An 8,909-nucleotide genomic window follows, 5' to 3' on the forward strand; every position below is an offset into this window, starting at 1 on the left:
AGAGGGAAACAGGAATTGTTCAATCAAAATAAAGTTTCAGTTATGCAAGATTAATACATTCTGGACATCTGATATACAACATAGTGCCTATAATTAACAATAGTGTATTGTACACCTAAAAATCTTAAAAGGGTAGATCTTGTGTTAAGTTTTATTACTACAAAACAAAAATGAAAACAAAGGAATGGAAACTTTTGGAGGTGATGGATATGTTTATCATCTTAATTGTACTGATGGTTTCATGAGGGAATGCAATTCTAATTTCATCCAATTGTATACATTAAATATGTGTGGTTTTTTGTATATCAATTATACTTCAATAAAGCCTTTGATTGAAAATGTTAATTAAAAATAAGTGTAATTGTAGTTTCAGTAGAGATGGCATTTCACCATGTTGGCTAGGATGATCTCTTGACCTTGTGATCTGCCTGCCAATTAGCTCGGCATGGTGGCACGTGCCTGCAGTCCCAGGTACTTGGGGGGCTGAGGCAGGATAATCGCTTAAACCTGGGAGGCAGAGTTTGCAGTGAGCCTAGATTGTGTCACTGCACTCCAGCCTGGTGACAGAACAAGACTTCATCTAAAAAAAAAAAAAAAAAGTATAATTGGGCACTAGCTTAGAGCTGATGAGGGTGTACGCTGAAATAAAATGCCCTGAGTTTAAGTTATAACCCACAATTTATTCACCATAAAATTCATGGGGAAAATTGTTCATTTCTTTTTCACCTCAGTTTACTCATCTTTAAAATGGAAATATATATAGCACATCCTTTATAGCATTCTTTTGTATTTACTTTTAAAGAACTCAGCATAGTGCTTAGCACATTATAAGTGCTCAATAACTGTTTGCTAATATTATTATGCACAATACAAATAGATAATGTGTGATGAGCACTATGCAACGTGCAGGACAAGGAGAGGGTGTAGTAAGAGTACACAAAGCAGGAGAAGAGAACCTTATCTAGGCAATAAGTAAGGCAAAGAAACCTGAAGAGGGGGCACCAGCAATCCAAACTGAAGGACTGACATGCACAAATCCTTGCATAAGACAGAACAAAATAAAGTATACCTATTGTTTCAAACTGTGTATAAAGTTGAAATCATTAACCTATGTGTAGTAGCGGGAGGTAACTAAAGGGCATTAAGCATAGGCATTTCATGATGAGATATGCATTACAAAAGAAAGAAAGCCTTCCTGCAGCAATGAAGAGAAAGGAAGTGAGAACAGGAACAAAGAGACATCTGAAGATGTTATTGCAATAATCTAATTATATGAAATTTACTGTTTATAATACTGTTAATGTTCGTATTAAGATATAGAAAGGATAGAGAGAAACGAGATATAGGAAGACAGGACAGAGCAGTGATTTTCAATAATATCAAAATTTCTTGGAGTTTTAAAATTATTATTATTATCAATTCAATGTCTGGGATTTACACCAGCCTAATTGAATCAGGATCTCTGGAGATGGGACTCAGACAACTATGTATTTTGTTAAGCTCTCCATACTATTCTAATATTCAGGACAACGTGAAAGCTACTATAGAAATACTTAGAAGGAAGAATACATACGACTTGATTGATTAACTGTGGAGTTTAGAAAGAGGTAGGAATTAAAGATGAGTCCCAATTTTCTGATTTTTTCTAAGGAAGGATGGTAGGAACATTTAATGAGACAAAAATGCTTGAGAGAGAGAGCCCATTTACTCATTTTTGGTGAAAAGATGAATTCAGCTTGGTCATGCTGAGTTTTAGGACCCTAGTACACATCCATATGCAGAGGTAGGGTAGGCAATTAGGTTTGAGATTTGAAACTAAAAAAAACAACCTCTGGTATAGAGGTGTCAAGTTAGGAAACATTATATATAGATATAGATGGTACCTGATATTTGGGGAGTGTATATGGAGTGAAGAAAATGTTAACAGTGAGAAAAATATCTTAGATTAAATCCTGAGGATTTAACACTAAATATTTGAGTAGAGTAGGAGGAGCCTGGAAGGAAAACTGAAAATGAACGTTGTATGCTCAAAGCCAAAGGAACAGATTTCAGGAAAGAAGTATGGGATCAAATATGTTTACTTCTGCTAAGAGACACAGTAATACACTGAATGTGTCTACATGTTCAACTGGAAAAACCCAAGTCTAGTGCAACTCAGCCTCTCCTTAACTCTAATCTATACTGAAACAGCAAAAAGTATCTGCAGGAAATTTTTTTAAAATAAAAATTAAAAAGAGCAATCCTACCAAGTTTTCCTTGGAAACTTTCTCATGCTTTCACATTTTCTCTTCAGTTTCACATCTCTTCATCTTGTAGTCCTGTAGCCTTCATTTTCCACCTGTTATTCTCCACTGATGGACTGATTCTTTTTTATTAAAAAAGTAGAAGCAAACAGAAGACAGCTATTTCATCCTCCCAATTCTTTTTCTATTTCCTATCTGCATCAGTACTCACAATCTTCTCTTTTCTTTCTGTTGCCATGGAGAAATGCCCTTACTCCCATCTTATGCCTCCAGTTTCAAACTGAATCTTGTTTCATCAAATACTACTATTGGCCAAACCTCCTTTAATCTTTTCATGAATGTTTCTTCCTCTCTGTTGAACACTCTCCTCCATTTCTTTAATGTTCTTCTGTGTTCAAATATGCAAATAAATCTTCTCTCTGAAAAATCTCTTTTGACCTCCAACTGTCTTTATGCACGTTACCATTTCTTTTTCCTCTTAAGTACAAAATATTTTAAAAGAGTTATTATTTCTTCTGTATCTGCTTGTCCAAACTCCCATTTTATCTGTTTTTGGAATGTAAATGCAGAAGGCTGTGTTAATCCTATTCCCCAATTTGTGACACATTATCAACATTGATCCTCACAAAGATCCTTTCTTATATTTCTTATGTATCTTCCTCATCACCATTTACCTGTACCTCTTTAACAACGAGTTGTGATTAAAATTTAATTTGAATGTATTTCCATAAAACTTGGAGTCATTAATTATGCATGTAGTTTTGGTCCATATATGTGGTATGTTTTACAGACCACGCTGTCTTTCTCAATTTTTCTGTCTATGTATGTCATTAACATTTATCCGCATTGCTGTTATATATCCAAGCTTTAATTGAAATTGTTACGTGGAATTCTAGTGTTTCTTTTTTCTATTACATGTTATCCGTGTTCCCCAATGATGCACATCTAGATTGAGAGATGTCCTCATATACAAAAACAATGCTAGGAACTAGAACTTCATATGCCTTCTTTTTTGAACCTACATGAGAATGATTCTGTTCTACTCTGGAGGTTTACTCAGGGAAAGTTTTTACAACTAGCTAACCAAGGAACTATTTAACTAACTTACTAAAGTACACCTATATGCACACATACACATGCCTGGAAATTATAAGTACTCTGCTTGCTTTGGCAGCCCATGTAGGAATTATAAGTACTGCTAGATTTCTCTCCAAAATGACAACTTTTCATTACTTTACATTGTAAACACTACTGCATGAGATTCTACACCCATGTTATTTAGTGACTACTATATTTTAAATAGCTTTTGTCTGTTTTCCTTTTTAAATATTCTAGTTTCTTTATTTGCCTCTTCTCTCTATCTGCTTCTGGTACTGACCAATCTTTCATGGGTCTGAAATATATTTTACATTATTTTTTTTCCCGTCACTGATTTTTTTCTTTTATTTTATTCTCCCTTTTTGCTTTATTCAATGGGAATTATCATCATCACTTCACTGACACTATCTGTGCCAGAGTCACTAACAGCAACCTTCATATCAAATCCAGTATCGATATTAGTACTTATTTAAACTTCTTGGTGGTATAGGACATGATTGCCCATGACCACATTTTTCAGGCACTTTCTGTACTTGGTTTGTAGCATATTACTCTCATCTAGCTGTATTCGTATCCCACAGTCCTCCTGAGTCTCCCTTTATGGTTACTCCTCCTTTATTTTTGTCTAAATATTCAAATATCCTTAATCATTTCCTTAACCCATATATTTTTGTTATTTTTCTTCTCTCCCTTTGTTATCACACCTGTCTAATGCCTTCACATTCGATCTATATGCAGACAATTCCTCAGTTTATATCTAAGGGTCAGACCTTTCCCCTGAGCACGAAATTTATATATTACAGTTCCATTTTGACATTTCCACTTGGATATAATAGGTATTTAAAATTTAACAAGGCCACTGCAGAAATTATGCATTTAACCCCACCAATGCCAAACTGATCTTGACCATTAGTTTACCAGAGTTTCAGTATTTCATTAACATAGTTTATTGGGTCAAATTTTCATAGGCTTTCTCAATTGTTGTCATTTTTGCAGCCTAAACTTGTATTGCTCCAGGGACTTTTACGTTCGGTGTTCTATCTCCACCATGAAAATGTAAACATAATGAGGATAAGGGCTTTGTTTGTGTAGTACTATACTCTTGACTCATTACTTGTAGTAGTATTCATTACATGGGTAGTATAATGCTACTTATGTGTAAATCAGGGCTTATATACATTTGTGAAAAGACCACATGTATAAAAATAGATGGAAAATGATAAGGGCAGGGGAGATCTGAATATGTGTTCATGTTAACAGCAATAAAGCAGGTGAGAGAGAGAGAGAGAGAGAGAGAGAGAGAGAGAGAGAAAGATTACTCATCTAAGATGGAATGATTCCTGATGGGTATGGAGCTGTCCACCAAAGCTGCAGAGCCTCCACTGTGGATGTTAGGCAGATAGGACAGGAACATGCCTGCTAGGCATTTACAATTTATTTGGTAGACTTGGTGCCTGATATTGATAGGCAAAAATTAGAAGATTATAGAGAATGAAAGAGAACAATTTGTAAAATATATGTGTGTGTCATATATTTGTTGAGATATTAAAACCTCTCAATCTGAATTGTATTATGGAAATTGTAATGCTTAATTTTGTGTTGTAAACAAGTGATCTAGTTAATTTACAAAAAAGGAAGCTTAGGAAGCAATATATTGTGAAAAATAATGTGCGGAATGCAATCATACATTTTACATATAGATCCCAGCTCCCTTGACAACTGGCTGTGTGTAACAAGATTCTGGCCTGTTCATTAACCTCTGCCATCTGTTTCATATCTGAATAAGTGGAGATAATGATGTCAAGATTGACTCGGAGGTTGATTGAGATGATATGTACAAATATTAATCTTCCTCCTCTCCATACCAATACTTTATCTGTAATTGATTTTTATGGATATAGCTATATATCACTGAAAAATAATTCTTTAGGTATAAAATAATAGCATCAGAAAACATTTGAAAATAATTTTAACGAAGTTTGGAGGGCTTTAGGCTTGCATGCCTCAGTGATTTTGAGGAATTTGTTAAGTAACAAGGCTAGATGCTATTTTGAAAAGTTATCCTCATGTCATATCATACGGATTATTATTTGTTCTCATTCAAGTATTGTCATGTCAAATGTGTACTCTTAATAGATAATATTGGTATTGCTGTCAAGTATGCTTGCTTTCTTATTTAAATCTCCTTTCTTATAGTTGCCTATAGAAAGTGAACAGCTTCAACAAGGCATGTTTGTCATGCAGACAGAGTTAGCAACATTAACGTCAATGGCAAATCCAAGTATCTTTGTACTTTTTATAATAAAGTAGATCATTTAAAATATGTATCGCACTATTAGATGTTAGTTCAATAATTTGCAAATAATTGTAAACCATGTCTTGGAGTATTTTACATAGGCTTGTGATTCATATTAAAGGCCAAATTAAATGGGGGCTTTTGAACTCTCAATCTTAGTACATCTCAGCAAGGCAGTTAAGCATCTAGGAGACGCATCTAGGACATTTCATGGTCAAATGCATGGTTTAGTATACTAGGTTCACCAATTAGTAATTGTGTGACTTTGCACAGGTTACTCAAACATTCTGAATCTCAAATTTCCTCATCTTTAAAATAAATATCATAGTAAGCCTACTCATTTCACGGGAGAATAAAAGGAGCCAGTATATCTAAAGCATATAGGGCAGCTGGCGCTTAATAAGTATTCAATAAAAGTCACTTTTATCAGTAGTAGTATTTTATTTACAAATTAGACTAGCCTCTCTGTGACATATTTACAGAAACTTACTCTTTTTACCCAGTAAGGTATGTACAATTCCCTGCAAAGTCACTGCACTTAGCAACTTGCTTCTTATTATTTCAGCGACCATTTCCTCCATGACTCTTCAGTTCTGTAAGCACTGTTCATTTGTTTCTTATTGGTGCTCCCGGCACCCAGCAAATTGCTTGGCACAGGATATTCCTGTATTCCATATTAGGTGAATAAGTTGGCTTACTTGGCTTTATATAACATGTCATTATTTGAGAAAACTTACTTAAAAATTATATGAAACAAGTGATTATTAGGGCAGCAATTTAAATAGCTTTCTTACAAAAATCCTTGTACTTAAAATTAATAAAATATGCCTGTATCCTTGTACTTAATATTAATAAAATATACCTGTATGTTAAACTATTTCATGGTTTATATCATATTAGGAAGTGGGTAAATACTGGGGTAATTAAAATTCAGTTTCTGATATAATTTATATATGCAATAATACGGAAAAAAATTGCAGACATGATATCACATCTCTTAACACTTATCTATTGACGTTTTGTAATTCCCCTTCCTTCAAGTCAGTGAAAAGATTTGTAAGACTAAATCTCAGTAACCCTTTAAGAACTCACCAGAGTAATTAGATCATTCAGAAACTAAATATCCTATTACTATTTTCTAAAATTGAGCTTATCTTCTTTGTAGCAAAGAAAAAGAATACTATTCTTCAAGGTTTTTTTTTTCCCCCCAACATGATGCATGGTTAATTTCATTTTGAAAATTGATTAGACTACCTGATTGATTACAGTGATTGCTTTTCTTGTCTTGAAGAAGGAGATAGCATTTGTAATTCTTATTAAAAGTTGACTAGTATTTAATAATGTTAGTCTTATTAAATGTTGCATAATAAATTTTAGAATCGAAACCTGCATGGCCAATTACTAAACATGAAGTAAATCACATCTTCAAGTGGTATAAAAAATTCAAAGGCATAATCTTCAATGTTACAAACCTGGAAAAAAAAAATCTCATTAAAAGCAGTAGCTCTGTGAACTGAAAGGTTTTGTTGTTTTCTTTGTGGACATGTTTATGATTTTAAACTAGGAATGAGTACAGCCTGCCTTGCCACTAATGTATTTAGAATTGGCATAACATAAAACTGTATAGATATCCAGTCGGTTTTATTTTCCCAAGGATTAGAGCTATGATTAAAGAACACTTTAAATTAAGATATGTATGCCTTCTATGTACAAACATAATCTACATACTCATACCCTTCTGACGCTTTGATGAAAATATTTGACTGATTTTGAAATGGGTTCCCTAGTAAATGAAATCCAAATCGCTGAAACAGATGATACAAACTGCTATCTTCCTTGAAAAGACTGCTATTTCTTTCACCTGTTGAACATTTCTCAATAGAAATAAGATCTGGTATGGCTGTTGAATGAAAGCGCTCTGGATAGTGTGGCATGAAAAAGTACTGTGAGCTTGAGGTGGTGATTATTTTGTGACATCTGTATTCAGAGAGATGAGGGCCTTATTTCTCTCTACTAGGCTTAGGAGGTATTGCTTTATGACCACTGGGGATCACAAACATTGTATGCCTTTAAATCTGATATACAGGAAACAAAAAAACTCCAAAATGTCTATAAGATACAATGAAGTCTGTGAGTATGTTCTGTTTAAGTTTTATGCAGTGTCTGCCTGCACTGCCTACCCTGAATGTCACGGCCCATTTGAGCATAAAGTATTTCACTCTGTTGACAGCAGACAATTGAGATTAGTGGGAGGGACACACACACATGTAGAGGAGTGCTGAGGAGGCAGAAAAAATGAGCAAAAGGGAAATAAAGTGACCTCCTTGCAGCCGATGAACACGACTCAATCAGCAATGGAAATCAACGAGCTGAAAGGAAGTGGCGGGGAAAATCAATGTTGGAATAATGCACTGACCAATGAACCTTGCCCTTTTTTGTATTGTCTGGCTATAGAAACTTAAATATTCGAGTGCATCACTTTCAGATCATTCTAGCCTATCCATCCCAATTTATAACGTATTCTCAGTCACCTCTGGCTCCCATACTACTGTACACAAGGCCCTCTGCACAATCTAAAGTATCCAAAGATGTTCCAAGTATCATCCCGTTACTCGGGATAAAACTTCATCTGAGAACTTGACTATCCAAAATATGGCAAAGTGGAGATTAGCATGAAAAGTTTATACTGGGTTTCCAGGGCCTGCAAGTCAGCTTCAGCTTGTCATTAAGTGGCTTCTTAGTGTCAATTAAACGTTGAACCTTAATTATAATGGACAGTACATGCAGACAGTTAAACAACTACAGGGTGTCAAACAACTTGCTTGAAATGCCATTACATCTAGCAGTAAAGTGAAGTTTCTAAGTTATACATTACCTGTGGTGAATTAAGTGATGCTATCATTGAGGGAGGGGGCATCATTTTGCTGCAAGGGCAAGTAAAGGTTGTGAAGTTAAACATTTAATAACAAAGTTGGAGCGTTTATGATTGTAAACCTGGGGCACTGATGAACAATTCAGGAGAAGAAACAATACTACAAATTCCATTAATGACCATGACATGAAATTCTGAAAATCTGGAACTGTTCTACCTTACACTGTGTGGTCTTCCCCAGTGACAATCACTCTGTATTTTCCTTCCTAATATAAATCATAGTTGCCTGCTATTTCCTAGGATACTTGTGAGACTACAGTAAGAAAAATTTCATAAAAGAAGTATCTCAAAATCCATAAATTTAGGAATAAAATGTAAGGAACTTACGATGGAAAAATAG

This window comes from Cebus imitator, unplaced genomic scaffold (assembly GCF_001604975.1).
Source record: "Cebus imitator isolate Cc_AM_T3 unplaced genomic scaffold, Cebus_imitator-1.0 Scaffold164, whole genome shotgun sequence".
In the NCBI taxonomy this organism is placed as follows: Eukaryota; Metazoa; Chordata; class Mammalia; order Primates; family Cebidae; genus Cebus; species Cebus imitator.